The sequence below is a fragment of the Muntiacus reevesi genome, chromosome 7 (assembly GCF_963930625.1).
Source record: "Muntiacus reevesi chromosome 7, mMunRee1.1, whole genome shotgun sequence".
Lineage (NCBI taxonomy): Eukaryota > Metazoa > Chordata > Mammalia > Artiodactyla > Cervidae > Muntiacus > Muntiacus reevesi.
In genome coordinates, this window is record NC_089255.1 from 13,606,140 (window position 1) to 13,624,860 (window position 18,721).

At 49.1% G+C, this 18,721-nt stretch overlaps 1 long non-coding RNA gene across 1 annotated transcript in view; it reads left to right on the forward strand.

The window, feature by feature from the left end:
* The window catches only part of LOC136171921 (uncharacterized), a 68,395-nt gene extending 53,077 nt beyond the window's left edge, over positions 1-15,318 (forward strand). The window contains exon 4 of the long non-coding RNA XR_010663940.1: positions 15,185-15,318. This is a non-coding gene — a long non-coding RNA (uncharacterized lncRNA). The remainder of the gene's footprint in view (positions 1-15,184) is intronic.
* Positions 15,319-18,721: the final 3,403 nt, after the last annotated feature.

Here is an 18,721-nt window from a genome sequence, read left to right on the forward strand (position 1 = left end):
GAAAGGCAGCCACAAGTCTCCTAGCCATGTGTCTGTTCTGCAGCCCAGGACCTAGCCCCTCTAAGAGCTCCTCTTTCAAGATGACACAAAATTTCTCATGTCCTTCTGGGCCTCCTGACAACAGATTTTATGTGTGACCACAGTAAGGTGCAAAACATCCCTGGTTATCACCTCTTGAGCCTCTCAGCAACCCTGTGGGGGCAGATGTTATCTTCTCCATTGTGGGGGTGAAGAAACCTATGCCCAGAGAGCTGAGATAACTTGTCCAGAGTCACACAGCTTGAAATAGCAGGGTGGGATGAGAACTTGGGTCTTCAGACATAATCCAGCTCCTGCAACTTGGCCAGTGGTTTCAGGACAACTCTGTGGAGCCTTGGGGGGCTCTCAGAATGGTTTGCCTCAGGAGAAGGGGTCGCTGAGAGGACTGGCAACTCTTCCCATGTGTCCCCCACTTCACCTGGGACAATATTTACATGTTGGACATCTAGGTGGGATTTTGTTTGGATTCCACAGCTAGAAAAGCATTTAACCACTGCACTTGTAGACAATTGCCCCAGGAAGGCACCTATCACAGGGCCACTCCCTTGAACATCTCTTGACAGTGAACAGGGGCCCATGGAGCTGTGTAATGTGGCAGAATCGGCTCTGAGGTCCTGGTGTGGGGCCCCAGACTCCTGGTCTTGCTCTGTCCATCAGGCTCCCTGCAGGTTAAGCCCAGGCCACTGCCTGCCCGGCCCCTCCTGCTCCCTCCTCCTCCCACCGGGCCTGACTGGCCTCTCTCACCACCCGTTCCCCCACCCCCAGCAACCTTCTCCCTGCTCTATAAGAACTTCTCTTTGGCTCCAATGTTTCTATAACCAACCAAGGAAAAAGAGACATCCAAGAATGGGGAAGGACAATGGTTCTGGGGTTTCTACCTGTTTCGAATGATTTTCCTCCACCTGTCACTCAGCAAACATTCTAGAGCCATAAAAGCCAGCATCTGAGGATAAAAAAAGGTACGTGAGGGGACTTCCCTGGTGGCCCAGTAGTTGAGACTCCACGCTCCCAATGTAGGGGGCTTGGGTTCGATCCCTGGTCAGGGAACTTAGCCTGCATATTGCAGCTAAGACCCAGGGCCACCCAATAAATTTTTTAAAAAGGTGCAGAAGCCCAGGTCTGGCCCTCAGAGAGCTACTGCGAAGACGTAGTACAGACCTGTCATAGTGGTTCCCCAGGGACAGCATGCTGGAGGGGTGCAGTGCTGGAGGGTGTTCCAGACCCCGTGGAGGGGGTGACTCCTGGTGGGAGAGCTTGGCCTGGAGAAGCAGCAGGCCTGGAGAAGCCTGAGCTCTTTGAAGGTGGAGGAGGAGTTGGCTGCGGGGCAGGGAGGGAACCACCAACTCGCTAGAGGCGGGCAGCCTGTGTGGGGGTCGAGGCAGGCGAACTGAGGGCCTCTCGTTGGGTCTCCCCTCCGTGTGTGATGCAGAGTGGAGGAGAGGGGCCTGGGGAGGGGGGCCGCCTGGTCAAGGTGCCGAGGGAGGGGCCGAGGCCCTCGGGCTGCAGCTCGCACTCGCTTCTGTGGTTCTGCAGGACCCCTGTGCTCAGGGCTTCCCAAGGGACCACTTAGGGCCGTGGTCACCAGGGGACTCGTAACCCAGGGGCTCCCCACCTCGGTGCCCGACTGCCCCTGGACCCTGGGCCTGACCTCCTGGGCCTTGCTCCCGGCTAGAGGCGGGGCCAGTGGGATTCAACGGCTGCTTTCCTGAGACCTGGGGAGGAAGCGGGAAGGTCATCGCTAGGGAGACAGCAGCTCCCCTTTGTGGGCCTCGATTCCTCCTTCTATGCAATAATGGGGTTGTCACGAATAATGGCCGAAGACCCTTCTGGCCTGGATTCCTCCTTTCAGACAAGGAAAAGTGTTCAGTTTGGCTCCCCCCAAGAAGCGGAGCACCAAATGGGATTTGAGTGCAGGTAGGGGGAGGAGGGCCCAGCAGCCCACTCTGGTATCCGTGCCTGGAGAATCCTGTGGACAGAGGAGCCTGGTGGGCTGCAGTCCAGGGGTCGCACAGAGGTGGGCACGACTGAGCACGCACATGCACACCGGTTATTTGGGAGGTGATCTCAGGAAGCATCTGTGGGGTCATAAGAGGGGGAAGGAAAGGAGAGAACACGGGGTGCTTGATGAGCAGAGGATCCTGTCGGTAACCGGGGCTCCAGGAGCGCACACCTGCAGAGCTCTCCTGGTGAAGGGGACAGGAAGTGGGCTCCTTATCCCCCACTCCTGTCTCTTGCAGAGGGCTGCTCCTGGGAGCCTGTGCTCCCGGCGCTTCTGGCCTGCCCCGCCTGTGGGTGCTTCATCCTTCTGCTGCCAAGGAGGCCTTCAGGCAGAGAGTGGCAGAGGCTGCAATAAGAAGCCACTGACATGATGGCCATGGTGCATAGCAGACAACACTTCTAAAGGAGGTCGTCCACGTGTGGACAGTGTGTTCTTCAGAAACCAAGACCTAAAGCGACTGAAGTGACTTCCTGGGTCCCACTCACTGCGAGTTAGGATGGACCAAGGGTGCTTTCTGCAACACATCCCTCCCCTCCCCCACCTCCCTGTGGTCTGGTCTGTCACTCATCCTTGCCCTCCTCCTTCACATGGTTTAAAAAGAAAACTTTGGTGGCAGATACAGCAGTACCTTGAAAAAACATCGATTGGTTTAAATCTATGACACTTTGGAGCCCGTCTCTGAAAAAGCCCCTCTCAGAAAAAGACCTTCTGTCCGTCTTTGCATCCCCATCTCTGCACGTGGTAGGTCCTTTGTACACAAAGGATGAGCTGAAGTTTTGGTCATTTGTGTAGAATGGAGTGATGCTTATGTCTTTATGAATCTCGGTTCCCAGTTTGAAAAATAGTCGTGGGTTGCCAGCATGCTACCATGCTAGGCTCATTGTATTAGATGTTCAGCAAGATGCATGGCGCCTACTAGGGGCTCAGCAGCAGTCTGGACTGCTGAAGAAGAGATAGAAAACCACAGAAGCTGTTACCCCAGAGGGAGCGGTGGTCACCGTGTGAGCTGGCAAGAACCATCATGAGTAGGACTATCATGAGCCCGAGGATCACGTTTCACGCCTCCCCCGTCCCCCCACCCCCTGCCCTGGTCCCCGCAGGACACCCCTGCCTCCCCACGCCCGCCCAACTGCAAGTCTGAGGTCGGGGTCAGGTTGCCCCCTCCCAGCTGCACGTTCTCGCATCCCTGAAGCTCTGAGTCAGGTTTCCCGCCTCCTGCGATTTCGCAGCTCCCCGCTGGTCAAGCTGTTTTGCAGACCCAAGTTGGTAATGACAGATTCTTCTCTCCTGGCCCTCCACTGGTGAAACCACGGAAAGTATTTGAAACATGCAGCCCCGGGAATGTGCAAGCTTCCATTCGCTGGGCTTGGCAAGGGCCAACAATTTCTCAGCCAGCGCTTTTGACTAAGACTTGAACGGCTCAGGTTTCCCAGGAGCTCGTCAGCTCAGTTTTTCAACAGCATTTATACCTTTTTTTCCCCCTTCCTTCAGCACATTAACCCTAAAGTAGGTTCTGGATCCTCTGATCCCTGGAAGCATGGCTCTCTCTGTTAGCGGCGTGGCTGTGGATGGGCCTCAGGAGAGCTGGGCTCGGCCTGGGAGGGGAATCTCCTGCCCACAGGCTGCTTGGGCCTGGGCAGCGTGAATCAGAGGATTCTCTGCTGAAAGGGATCCCTGGAGGACTTCCAGATCTTCTGCCTCCAGAGAGATCTGGTTAACCTATTCCAGGCCTCCGTAACTTTGATTTTAAAATATCCTCCCCTAGGGTTGAAGGAAGGGAGAGAGGATGGAAAGATCACAGACTGTGGACCTAGATACACCTACATGTCAATTGCGCATCTCCTCTCTTTGGAGTTTCATCATCTGTAAAATGGTAGTAAAAATGCCCATCTCAGGTTATTTTGAGGTTTATTTATTTTTTAAATTTACTTATTTTGGCTATGCTGGGTCTTCATTGTGGCATGTGGGCTCTCTAGGTAGGACGCACAGGCTTAGCTGCCCCTCAGCATGTGGGATCTTAGTTCCCAGATCAGGGATCGAACCCTAGTCCCCTGCATTGGAAGGCAGATTCTTAACCACTGGATCACCAGGAAAGTCCCTATCATGAGGTTTAAAAGCACCTAGTATAATTCCTGCACACAGTAGGTACACAGCAGTTTCCTCTCTTCCTTGTTCTTGGTCACTGATTCTACAATCTCATCACAAAGCTGTTTGGTGAATGAATGAAGGTCTTGATCCATCTAAACACCCCCTTCTCCTCTCAAGGCAACAGTTCAGAGCCATGGAACAAGTATTTCTTGAGCGTCAGTTCTGTACAAAGAGCAGAACTAGGCCTTGTGGTGACATCCCTGATACCTAAGCCCCGTCCCTGTTATAAAGGAATTTCAGGTCTAGTGAGGGAACTGGCACCACTTGGAAACTGGCAGGTAGATAAAATGCTTTCTACAGGAGGAATAGTCACAATGATTTTGCTTACTTGTTTACATATATTCACCCATTCCTGCAACAAGCATTCGCTATAGGAAGAGGACTGGCCACCCTTGACCCTGGTGGTGCTTCTGGGGGCTTCTAAAGCAAGCTCTTCCCACTCTGCCTGCCTGGTTCTATTTACTGTGATGGGATACTTGGAAGTGCTTTGAAAATCCAAGGGCGTACTGTTCTCTCTGCTGAGAGCACCCTTCCCAGCTCACCCACCCTTCCTGAGAAGCCCTCCCTGACTCCCTGAGGCCTGTTTATCTGCTGTCTCTGAGCCCCCACCCGCAGCACTTTAGTCAGAACAGGGCTATTGCCCCCTGCACACTGTGTTTTGAGGGCCTGTTTCTGAGTCTGCTTTTGAGACGATAGCATGCAAGCACCAGGTACTGAAAGGGAAAACGGGGTGCCAAGGTTGGGCTCCCTAAAAGCAGAGCCTGAGATGGAGATTTGGACACACACAGCTTATTTATTTTTTTTTACATTCTTAAGAAAGAGCATTTATTATTTATCATCATTTTATTTTCATAACTAGACAAAGTGTTGGTAAGTGATTATAGGAAATATGTTGCATACATCTGTGTGGGTGTAGGGAAATGCATTGCCCACAATACAAAGATATTTTTATCTACTTAGGGCAATCATTTCAAATCTTTTTTTAATTTTAATTGTATTGGAGTATAGTTCATTTACAATGTTGTGTTAGTAAGTGATTTAGTTATACACATATGGGCAGACAAGCCTGGCAGGCTACAGTCCATGGGGCTGCAAAGAGTCAGACACAACTGAGCAGCTGAGCATCGCACATATGTATATTCATGTTTTTTTAGATCCTTTTCTTATATGGGTTATCATGGAATACTGAGTAGAGCTCCTTGTGCTACACAGCAAGTCCTTGTCGGTTATTGATCCTACATATAGTAGTGTGTATATGCTCACATACATATTCCTGATTTATCCCTCCCCTCTGTGTTTCCCCATTGGTAATCGCGTTTGTTTTTGTATCTGTTTAAGTCTGTTTCTGTTTTGTAAATAAGTTCATTTGTATCAATATTCAAAAATTAGATTACATACGAGTGATATCATATATTTATCTTTCCCTGTCTGATTTATTGCACATAGTATGATAAACCACAGGCTTATCCGTGTTGCAGCAAATGGCATTATTTCGTTCTTTTTATGGCTGAGGAATATTCCATTGTGTGTGTGTGTGTGTGTGTGTGTGTGTGTGTGTACATCCTCCTTATCCATTCACCTGTCAGCAGACATTTAGGTTACTTCCATGTCTTGGCTATTGTAAATAGTGCTGGTACGAACATTGGGGTGCATGTATCTTTTTGAACTAAGAGTTTTCTTCAGAAATATGCCCAGGAGTAGGATTGCTGGTAGCTCTGCTTTTAGACTTTTTACTTGCATACTGATTTCCATAGTGGCTGCACCAATATACATCCCCACCAACAGTGTAGAGAGGTTCCCTCTTCTCCACACCCTTGCCAGCATTTATTGTGTGTAGACTTTTTGCTGATGGCTATTCTGACAGCTGTGAGGTGGTACCTCACTGTAGTTTTGATTTGCTTTTCTCTGATAATTAGTGATTTTAAGCATCTCTTCATATGCTTTTTGGCCACCTGTGTGTCTTCTTTGGAGGATTGTCTAGTTAGATCTTCTGTCCGTTTTTTGATTGGGTTGTTTGGATACACTCAGCCAACTGGGGGTTGTGTTCATGGGAGAAGGGAGTGAGAGAAGCAGGATGGGGTGGCAAGGGTGTGGGCTCAGCTGGAGTCCAGACTCAGCCTGGCCTGCAGGGAGCTCTGGAATGGGAACTACACCTCAGAGTGTGACCCTCAACCCTTTCGGTCACGGGGCCAGTCTCTCTACCCCTGAGTCGTGTAGTCTGACATCAGAGGGGCTGGCGAGGGTGACTTTCCAGGTGACGTGGCTCCTCTTTGGCCAAAGGCAATTCTCTGTGGAGGAGGGTGGCTGTCAGCCTTGGCTGCCAACACTCCTAGCAGTGGGGGATGGGTGGGGCACCCGCAGGGTTCTGGGTGGGGGAAGGGAGGGGAAGGATCAGGAGGGAGCATCAAGATCTCCACTAGATCGTTCCCAAAACAATGTATAAGTTCTGTGCACCTTTGTCGTTTGTTAAAAGGACTCACAGGCGAGGACAGAGCTGCACACCTTTGGGTGGGGGCAGGGCCAGCACCCCTGGGAGCTCTGGGCATGGGGAGGGGCCTGAGGGGGGCCACAAGGAGAGGGTGGATCCTGGCTCATCACCCCTCACCTTGCGCGGTGCCCGGCTGTCCTTTATGCACCAGTGGCCCTGACCTTCCCCCGCAGACCCAGGCCCACGGGGTCCTTCCATCCCGTGTACCCTCCGCACGTGACCACAGACCAAGCAGGCTGTGACAACTTGCTTTGTCTCCCTGAGCCCACTGTAAATTCTTTTTTTTTTTTAATTATTTATTTATTGGCTGCTTCAGGTCTTAACTGCGGTGCACAGACTCTCTAGCTGTGGCGCGTGGTCCAGAGGGTGCACACGCTCAGTAATTGTACCACGTGGGCTTAGTTGCCCACATGTGGGATCTTATTTCCCCCCTGACCAGGGAGTCCCCTGCATTGCAAAGTGGATTCTTAGCCACTGCACCACCAGGGAAGTTGGTGTGAATTCCTAAGAGCAAAGGCTTCATCTTGTTTTGATTTCCCAAGTGTCTGTCTCAGTGTCTTGGCGTTTACTAGGTGACCAATCAGTATTATTGAGTAAATGACCTAGGTCGATGCCTTAGTGTTTCTATGAGGTGGTGAAAGGGCCTGGGCCCCTTCCGATGGCGGCTTTGGCTAAGGATGCTCTCGTGTTCGGGCGAGAGGCCTGGGCTGTCCTTGCCCTTCCCACCCCTGCACCCTGAGCCCCATACAGGGCTGCGGCCTCTGCTCGGCCCTGCCCGCATGCTGGGTGGCCGCCTTGGGCGAGGGTGGCCCGTGGGGCATGGCGAGGATGGGGCGTCCCCGCTGGCCTGGTGCACCACCTCCTCGGCCTTCACTTATGTGCCATCTGACTCCATCCCTCAAAGCCCGCGTCTGGCCTTGGTCGGTGCAGGTAATGATGATATAGGCTCATTTATGCAAGATTATCCTTTTATCACATTTCCAGGCTCATTTATGAGGCTCATGTTTCTCCCCGAGGGCGTCATCAAGCAAGTTAAGTTGTACTATTTCCCTCCCGCAGAGAACTGGCGGGGGCCTCCCTCGTTGACGGATGAGGCCCGCTGCCTTTGCCAAATAGGGTCGGCGTGATGGATCTTTTACTTGTGAATATTATAGCTGGAAATTAGCATGTTTATTGAGGTAGAATGTGTTTGTTTACATTCCACTACCCATGGCATTACCTCTTATGACCTGACTTATTTAGTTGAGGATAAGCACAAATGATCCGCATTTTGGCACCCACAAAAAAATTAATGAACTTCCAGATATAGAATTCAGCCTTAAGTAAACACACCAGCGGGGTGGGTGGAGGCAGAGGGCTGGGGAGGGCTTTGGGGGTTAGGGCGGTGAGCATGGTGGAGCATCTGGTACTCGAAAGATGGGGGGCAGTGGGTTCAAGTATCCTGTGTGGTGCACAGGGCTGGCCCCCAGCCTGGCTTTCCCTTGGAGGTGATTTCTGTTGATGGAGGGGGAGAGGAAAGGCAAAGAACCAGGATTGTGAGAATTCCCAGGGATTCTCCTGGGCTACCTCTTTTTTGAAAAAAAAAATTTTATTTACTTATTTACTTTGGGCTGCACTGGGTCTTCATTGCTGTGTGCAGGGTTCCTCTAGCTGTGGACAGCGAGGGCTGCTCTCTGGTTGTGGTCTGTGGGCTGCTCGTGGCGGTGGCTTCTCTCGCTAGGAGCACAGGCTGTAGGACACAGTCTCAGTAGATGTGGCACACGGGCTTAGGTGCCCTGCGGCTTGTGGGATCTTCCTGAGCAGGCATCTAACCTGTGTCCCCTGCATCGGCAGGCAGGTTCTTAACCACTGGAGCACCAAGGAAATCCTGAGCTACCCCTTGATTGTCTTGATGCGGGAGTGAGAAGGACGGCCCGAGTGTGGGGACTCAGGGAGGGGAGGGTGGTGCTTGGCTAGGATGATGAAGACCCAGGTGAGTGATGATAGGTCCCAAGAGGCCAAGTTATCTCCTGGGAGTCTGCTCCCCTCCAAACACGTCTAGCTGTGACAGCTTTGAATCCCAACTTCTCTCTCCACCCCTGGTTGCTGGTAGTCCACACAATCTGGGATGCAAGCACTCAGTAACTCCAACATCTTCTTGTTTTATTTTTTAAATTTTTGGCCACACCACACGGGCATGTGGGCTCTTAGTTCCCCAGTCAGGAGTTGAACCTGTAGACCCTGCATTGGAAGCACAGAGTCTTAACCTCTGGACCACTACGGAAGCCCCTCCTCTTGTTTCAGAGAACTGGAAGGACTTGGCCAAGGCCTTAGAGGCAGAGGGAAGCCAGGAGCCTCGCTTCCAACACCACCGCCGCCTTCTGTGCCTTTAAGCCCGACCCCTGTCTTGTAAGAAGGTGCAGGGAGCATATTCTCTAGGGTGTTTCTTCATGGACTCAGTAAAGCTTTGTCCTCTGTGCCTGGCCAGCAGAGGCCTCAATTTCCACCATGAAAACCAGCTACCTTTGTAGTTTAAATCGCTTTAAAGAGCAGTTATTCCTGGGAGGGGGGCCTTGTTCTTGGTCATTGCCTCCTGGGGTACAGAAGTGACCTAGGAGAGACTGAGGGAGACAGGAGAGCTCATGGTTGAGGGCCAAAGCCCCCAAACAGCGTGACTGAGAGCCCCAGGAACAAACTTTTCCACTTACGTAAACATTTTCCACGTAAGCAAAGCCATTCTCTCTGTCGCCCGACCCTAAGCCCGGAACATAAAGAGGGCAGAGGCAGGACGTCCTGTCTGGACATGAGAAGCAGACAGACCTGGCTACTAATTCTGGTCCTACCTCTTCCTAGTTCTGTGACCTCTGTGGCCTGGGACGAGTCCTTTGATCCCTGTGGTCTCCATTTCCCAGCTAGAAGACGGGGCAGGGGGATTATAACAACTCTCAGTGTCGCTGTAAGATTGAACAAAGAAAAGTGTCCGCTGTGCTTAGCACACAGTACGCTTGGTAACTGTCAATGAATTAGTGGTCATTAGTATCATTATTTTCCTTCCCAAACGAGGTGCTGTCACCTACCGTGGCCTTCCAACAAGTGAGGATTGGTGGCGGGGATTGAAAGAGACAGGGAGAGCAAGATCAGTTTTCCCCACACTCCCCATCCCTTTCCTCTTGTTGGGTTCTAATGTGGGTGTGTGGGTCCTTCCCATGGAGCCTGCGGAGTGCCCACATGGTGGACTGGGTCAGCACGAGGAGCCAGACTGGAGTTTGATCCGTTTCAGCCTCAAATCTCCTGGCTCTCTGGGGAAGCTCAGTGGTTCTAGACCTCAGTCTCCTCATCTGTGAAATGGGGCCAGCCTCACTGCTAACCTGGGAAGCAGCTGAGTCCACAACTGATTTGTCTCCGAATCACCAGCACCCAGCAGTGTCCGGCGTGCAAGAGTTGTTCAGTGATGACGAGATAATGGGCAAATAGACTGGATGCTAAAATTAGGTTTCAGAAAACTTTCTGTGAAGGGCCAGGTAGTAAATATTTTAAGGTTTGCAAGTCATGCAAACTCTATTACAACTACCCAACTCTGTCCCTATAATGCAAAAGCAGCCGTAGACAAGGTATAAGCAAATGAGCGTGTCTGTGGTCCAGTAAGACTTTATTTATAAAGTCAGGTGGCGGCTGGATTTGGCTGGTCTTGACCTCTATGTAGTGAGGCCATGGCAGTCTTTGGACTCAGCTCTCAACTGCCAGCGCCTCCACTCTTTAGCTGTGTGGCCTTAGGCAAGTGGCTTCCCCTCTCTGAGGCTCCATTTCCTCCTCTGTGAAATGGAAGAGACTGGCTTGTGCTTCTTTGGTATTCCCCTCAGTGTGCCCACTAGGGCTGGCCTCAGAGAAAGCGCTCAAGAAAGACTTGCAGGATGGCTAAAAAATGATCTCTGAAAATAATCACAACTCCTGATAAGTGTATAGTAAGTCACCTACATCCAAAGCTTCAAGTTGCAAATTTTCAAAGATGCAAATGTGCATTTGCATGTGTAATCAGGTAAATTAGTTCACCTGTCTGGCGTACATTTGGCCTGTGAGTGCATCCTTAACAAGCGTTTGCACTTTTGTGTCCTTCACTGTACAGTACTGTATAGAGGATACTTCCCAGGTGGTGCTAGCGGCAAAGAACCCGCCTGGCAGTGCAGGAGACACAAGAGACTTGGGGCTTGATCCCTGGGTCGGGAAGATCCCCTGAAGGTGGGCATGGTAACCCACTCCAGTATTCTTGCCTGGAGAATCCCATGGATAGAGGAGTCTGGTGGGCTACAGTCCATGGGGTCGCAGTCACGACTGAAATGACTTAGCATGCGTGCATGCACTGTACAGAGTACAGCATCTATTTTTCAAGCCCAGAATGTCCAGAAACAAGAATAAAAGCAGCAATGATATAGCTGGTATTGCTAAGAAGCACCAGCTGTTATTACTGTACTACTATACTTTTTAGGGTACTGTACTATAAGATTAAAAATGTTTCCTTTATTTTTTGTGTTTTCTATGTATTATTTGTGTGCAAAGTATTATAAATCTATTACAGTATACTATATAGCCATTTGTGTTGGGTATCTAGGCTAACTTTTTGGATTTATGAACAACTTGGACATATGAGCGCACGCTGGGAGTGGAACTCATTCGTATATAGGGGATTTGCTATACTGCACTTTTGACTCACAGTGCATTTCACATCCATCTCATTTTCTCCCCTCACCCCCTATAGAATGGATACAGTATTATTATTATACTCAATTTATAGATGAAAAAAACCAAGGTCCAGAGAGACTTATGGACTTTCCAAAGGTTCATTTGGGCTGCCATAACAAAATACCATAGACTGGGTGGCTTATAAACAACTTCTGTATCTCACAGTCTGGAGGATGGAAAGTTCAAGATCAAGGTGCTAGCAGATGAGGTGTTTGATAAGAGCCCACTTCCTCACAGGAGGCTGTCTTTTCACTGTAACCTCACAGGGCAGAAGAGGCTGGAGGCCCCTTCCCTAAGGCCACTCATCTCATTTATGAGAACTCTGCCCTCATGACCTAAACACCTCACAAAGGCCCCACCTCCTAATACAAAGCATTGACCATTAGGCTTCAACATATGAATTTTGGGGAGACCCAAAGATTCAGTCTGAAACAGTCAAACAAGTGAGGGACAAGAACAGGGATTCAAACCAGATATTTCGGCAGCAAGTCCTTGCATTTTCCACTGCACCAGGGCTGTCATAAATAAACCTCCTTCCCGGTCTACCTCGTCCTGCCACAGGCAATCAGTAAATGGACTGATGTACAGGGGCCTGAGAAGTGTGTAGACCAGGGCCTGCCTATCTGTGAAAAGGGGTTATTACTTATCTCCTCAGATTTTGAGATTTACAGGCTAGAAATACAGGGTTCTTGGCTCTGTAGTGGAGATCCTGAACAGGGTCTCCTGCAGACTGGGGCTGGAGTGATTGTTTCAGTCTGAGAGGCCACTCTTGGTGCAGAAAGGGGGCGAGCAGGCAGTTCTCACCTGCTCAGAGATCAAGCTTTTAATATTCTGAGAGAGAAAGAAACCCTGTATTATTAGGTGAGGAATAGAATTTGGCAGCAAGTAACCATGGTCCCTCAAAGCTAAGAGTTAGCAAAAGTTAGCAAAACAAAAGATAAGGCTTATTTTTTTATCTCATGTGCTATGAGAAAAAAAACGCACCAGGGTGGTTAGGGCTAGGACAGCAACTCCACAATTGCATCTTCTATCTTTCTGCTCTGCAAGTGGCTTCTACTCTTAAGGTCACTTCATGGTTGCAGGATGGCTGCTGGAGTTCCAGCCATCCAGGGCACAGTCTAGGTGAGGAGGAGAGGGGTGGAAAGGGTACTTGCCAGCTGAGTCAACTCCCTTTTAAAGGATATATCCTGGGAGGGGAAGACCGCCATCCAAGAAGAGAGCAACATCTTTGACTTTCATCTCATTAACCAGAATTTGTCATGGACTTGCCCTAGCTATAAGGGAGGTTGGAAAAGGTGGATATAGTACTTTGCTGATCCAGTCAGGGCTGTGCTAGCCAGGAAGAAGGGGAGAATGGATTTAAGGTGGTAAATCTCAGTCTTTGCCTCCTTCCCCTATTTGCCATCTGAGTAAACGAAGGCCCAGGGATGGAAGCAAGTTGCCCAGTATTGCACAGAAAGCTAGGTGCATGCCTGAAACCAGACCCCAAAGTTTCTGACTTGGCAACAGATGCTTCATCCACTGTCTCTACTGCTTCACTCTGTAGCCACGCCGGTTCGTGAATACTAAGGTTATTATTATTTATCGAGCATTAACTATGTGCAAGGTACTATGCTAAAGGCTTTCCAGGCTGGTTCCATTAAGTCTGCTACCAATCACTGAGGTGGGCATTTCTGTTATTCCCATTTTACAGAGGAAGACACTGAAGCTCAGCTAAGTGAGGTGACTGCTCCAGGTCCCAGAATTCCTAAGTGTTGGAGTGGGCTTGAATCTCAGGTTCCTGACCCTGGCTGTGAGCAATCCAGTGTGTGTGACTGAAATGACGCAGCAGCAAGACTCCTACTAACCAAGGGGGTTCTGGTTCCCACCCACCTGGCCAGCCTCCATCTCTGCAGCTCCTCATTCCAGCCAATTACTCCTAATGGAGTGATATGAAATGTAACTAACTTGGGGAAATATCTGTATACTTTAATTAAATCAGTTTGCAATTAGCCATCTGAGTAATGAGGCTAAGGTGTTTTATCTCCCTGTGCGCCAGTGGGCCAGGGGAGCTAAAAGGCAGAGGGATTTTGCGCGAATAGCGTGGTCCTAGAGACAAACTCCTTAGGGGTATGGAGGCAGGTGTTGGAAGCCCCAGGAGAGGATTTGGCCCAAATTTGCTATGATTAAATAAATACAGCACCTCAGAGAGGAGCTACTAATTTGTGGGACTAAATTTTTAATGGCTACAGCCGGTTTTTCTTATTAAAGAAATACCAGGGCCTTTAATCCAAACACCTCATGGCAAAAGGCTAAAAATTACACATGTGTGCTATATGACCCTAAGTCCCCAGACGTGGTAAATGCCTGGCTGGACAGGTTGGCTGTTGTCCAGCAAGTCTTGCTTAAGGCCTCCAGGGGCAGGGCTGGGACTAGGGTAGGGCGGGGTGAGGCCTTTGTATTGGGTAGAAAATTTAAATGGGTGTCCAAATACTCAGTCATGAAATAACATTTTAATGCAGTATATTTTTTAAATAACCAAAAAGAATGCAAAAAAAAAAAAAAAAAAAGATAAACGAAATTACACAGTTTAAATAAAGATGGGGTTAATATCAATGCCATGCCATCCTGAGCCATTTCAGAGTCTGGAGCCAAGGAAACAATCAGTAATACTGTTGTCTTTCTTTACAAGTTTGAGATTTGGGGAACTTCCCTGGCGGGTCAGTGGTTAAGATTCCATGTTTCCACTGCAGGGTGGGGGGGGGTGGGGTGCGGCATGTGTTCCATCCCTGGCTGGGGAACTAAGATCCCGAAGGCCACACGGGATAGCAAAAACAAACAAACAAAAGTTTGGAATTTTGTTCATTAATGGACTTTTTTTTGGCATTGATTTTGATTTTTTAAAATATTGCCTTAAAATATTATATTTTAAGTGTTTATTGTGGTTTTCGATGCCTCCTTAAGTTGTATTCCCAGAGGCTAGGGCCTCAGTCTTCTGACCTTGGTCCCAGCCCTGCCAGCTGGGTTGTTCCTCAGAGTTTGTGTTTTATTTGGTAAAATGGCCATTCTGTGTGCCATTCCAGGTCCCAGCTGGGTTCTTAGGACCTCTAAGTGGCAGACTTTATAGGTGGCTGAGACAGGGGGTATCACTTGGCACCCTCGACCATTAAAGCCAACAGCAGCCTCATGATGGCTCCAGTAAGACCCAGAGGCCAGAAGCAACTGGCCTGAGGTCGCCCAGCCGCTTCGTGGCAGAGCTGGAGCTGTTTCCTGTTTCCCTCCAGGGTTTTGCTATTCATCAGAGGAGAGGAGAGCCTTTAAGATGACCCAGGGTGGGACTTCCCTGGCCGTCCAGTGGTTAGGACTTTGTCTTCCCATGCAGGGGGGTGTGGGTTTGATTCCTGGGCAGGGAGCTAAGATACCACATGCCTCATGGCCAAAAAGTCAAAATGTAAAACAGAAGCAATATGGTAACAAAGTGAATAAAGACTTTGAAAATGGTCCACATTAAAAAAAAAAAAAAAAAAAGGATGATCCAGGGTGAAAGTCATTGTGAAGCCATTCTCCACAATGGGAGGCCCTGATAACATGACCCAGGGTGGATGGTGTTGACTGGCTGACCCAGTCCCCACACACAACCCCTTCCCTCCCCCAGCGACTAGTGCAGAGGTGGCCACGTTAGCCAGTTCTGACCATTAAGACACAGAAGTCATTGGGTGGGGCTAATGGGGACAGGCCCAGCTGATGGCCCTTTGGCCTTTTTTGCCCGTTTCCCTTCCCCTTTCATGTCTTGAACTGGCTTTCTGTGTCTGGAGGTGAAGAGCTGCTGCATGACCTTTCGGACAAGAGCCACATGCTAACAATGAAGAGCAGGAAGACAAGAGGAGTCTGGGTCCCTCGGCCACTTTAACCCTCCGCTCCAGTCCTGGGCTGCCTACTACATCCCTTTTCTGGTGAGTTGAAATTAATGCTCTCCGCCCAAGCCAGGATTAGCTAGACTTCCTGATGCTCATTCCTTTTTTTTTTTTTTTGTCTGTGCTGGGTCTTCGTTGCTGCCAGGGCTTTTCTCTAATTGCGATGAGCCGGGCTACTCTAGTTGTGATACATGGACTTCTCATTGTGGTGACTTCTATTGTTGTAGAGGGTGGGCTCCAGGGCCTGCAGGCCTCAGTAGTTGGAGTTCCCAGGCTCTGGAGCACAGCCTGAATAGTTGTGATTCACAGGCTTAGTTGCTCCATGGCACATGGGATCTTCCCAGATCAGGGATTGAACTCACGTCCTCTGCATTGGCAGGCAGATTCTTTACCACTGAGCCACCAGGGAAACCCGATGCTCACTCCTGAATGCAGCTCCATTACTCCCAGCAACAAGAGAAGTTTTTGGTAAAATTCATTTGATATTCACATGGCTCACTCCCTGCTTCATGTAGGTCCTTGCTTCCTGTCGCCTCCTCAGAGAAGCCTTCCCTGACCACCCAATCTCCCATCACTCTCTTTCCCTTTGTCCTGCACTATTTTTTTTTATGGCCCTTATCAGTCATTACCTGACGTTATATTATGTAATTATTTGTTTATTTGTTTTTGCCTCCCCCATTGGAATTAGTTCTCTGCAGGCCAGGTTCTTCTGCCTTGTGTCATGGCACTATCCTCAATGCCTAGAACAGTGATTGGTACATAGTAGTTCCTCAGTCAGTATTGTTGAATGGGGGCTTCCTTGGTGATCCAAAGCTAGTGGATGTGATGGAATTCCAGTTGAGCTATTTCAAATCCTGAAAGATGATGCTGTGAAAGTGCTGCACTCAATACACCAGCAAATTTGGAAAACTCAGCAGTGGCCACAGGACTGGAAAAGGTCAGTTTTCATTCCAATCCCTAAGAAAGGCAATCCAAAAGAATGCTCAAACTACCGCACAATTGCTCTCATCTCACACACTAGTAAAGCAATGCTCAAAATTCTCCAAGCCAGGCTTCAGCAATACGTGAACTGTGAACTTCCAGATGTTCAAGCTGGTTTTAGAAAAGGCAGAGGAACCAGAGATCAAATTGCCAATATCCGCTGGATCATCGAAAAAGCAAGAGAGTTCCAGAAAAACATCTATTTCTGCTTGATTGACTACACCAAAGCCTTCGGCTGTGTGGATCACAATAAACTGTGGAAAATTCTGGAAGAGATGGGAATACCAGACCACCTGACCTGCCTCTTGAGAAACCTGTATGCAGGTCAGGAAGCAACAGTTAGAACTGGACATGGAACAACAGACTGGTTCCAAATAGGAAAAGCAGTACATCAAGACTGTATATTGTCACCCTGCTTATTTAACTTATATGCAGAGTACATCATGAGAAACGCTGGGCCAGAAAAGCACAAGCTGGAATCAAGATTGCTGGGAGAAATATCAATAGCCTCAGATATGCAGATGACGCCAGCCTTATGGCAGAAAGTGAAGAGGAACTAAAAAGCCTCTTGATGAAAGTGAAAGAGGAGAGTGAAAAAGTTGGCTTAAAGCTCAAAATTCAGAAAACTAAGATCTTGGCATCTGGTCCCATCACCTCATGGGAAATAGATGGGGAGACAGGGGAAACAGTGTCAGATTTTATTTTTTGGGGCTCCAAAATCACTGCAGATGGTGACTGCAGCCCTGAAATTAAAAGATGCTTTACTCCTTGGAAGGAAAGTTATGACCGACCTAGATAGCATGTTAAAAAGCAGAGATATTACTTTGCCAACAAAGGTCCATCTAGTCAAGGCTATGGTTTTTCCAGTGGTCATGTATGGATTTGACAGTTGGAATGTGAAGAAAGTTGAGCGCCGAAAAATTGATGCTTTTGAACTATGGTGTTGGAGAAGACTCTTGAGAGTCCCTTGGACTGCAAGGAGATTCAACCAGTCCATCCTGAAGGAGATCAGTCCTGGGTGTTCATTGGAAGGACTGATGCTGAAGCTGAAACTCCAGTACTTTGGCCACCTGATTCGAAGAGCTGACTCATTGGAAAAGACCCCGATGCTGGGAGGGATTGGGGACAGGAGGAGAAGGGGATGACAGAGGATGAGATGGCTGGATGGCATCACCGACTTGATGGACATGTGTTTGCATAAACTCCGGGAGTTGGTGGTGGACAGGAGGCCTGGTGTGCTACAATTCATGAGGTCACAAAGAGTTGGACATGATTGAGCGACTGAACTGAACTGAACTTGGTGATCCAGCGGCTAAGATGCCACACTCCCAATGCAGGGGGCCTGGGGTTCGACCTCTGGTCGGGGAACTAGATCCCATGTGCAGCATCTAAGACCTGGTGCAGCCAGATAAATAAAGTAAATAAGTAAATATTTTGAAAACCTTGTTGAGTGAATGGACCTGCTCTGAGCAAGTCAGGCTGTGACCTTTTACCAGCTCTCTGTGAAAGTAAGTCAACTTGGTCTCTGGAATTAGGATTTCCGCTTCTTCTTGGGCTCAGCCTCTTAGAACCCACTGTGAATTCCTGTTATCAACCCCTGGACACCCTGGATCCCAACCATCTTGCCTCTGGACTCTGTAGCCGCCAGACCTGCCTCATGGGACACCCACCCCGTCCATACCCAGTGGTGGCTGGGTACCCTCTCGAGCATCCTTCTTCATCATCACTCTCCACGTCATTGTCCTTGTGGGGCCCCAGGCAGTGATGACATTGTGTGAGGACTGGCTTTCCTGTTGACAGTACATCAAAAGCCATTACCTCCTGGTTCAGATTTCCAAGATGGATCCTGCCTCAAAGAAAACAAAATGAATGGGTTTGGTGTGCCAGACCCCATTAACTGGCTGCCTGAACTAATCAACGACAGAAATTCAAGGAAATTGCTAGAGCAAATTGAGACACCAGATTATTTGGGTCTCTTGATTGAGATTGGAAGAATAATTGTTTGAGGGTTTCATTTAATAAGCTTTGTTTACTAACCCCCAGCTCCTGTTTTGATATCTCTGCCTCAATTACTGGGGGTAGGCCCGCTCTGAAAGAGTAGTTCTGACATTGTTTTTGCTCGGAGCCTTGGAGCACTTCCTTTCATTTTGCGGGTGAAGAAAATGAGAGGGGAAGGAGCTTCCCAAGGTCCCCAGAGATTAGAGACTTAATGCCTCGGTGCTTCTGAGAAAACCAGCAGGAGATTCAAGGAGTGTCAGAGGAAGGCCTTCTGACATGGACCACCAGTGCATCCTGAAGGGGTGTAAAGAGCTGAATCTCTTCATTAGTTAAGGAAACCCGTGGACAAATATGGTGGAAGGGGGCAGCTTGTCACTCTCTCCAAGTACCTGAGTCTTCCTTGGAAGGTAAAATGATACCCACATAGGCACCCTCTTCCGTCAAGGATCCGTCTTTACC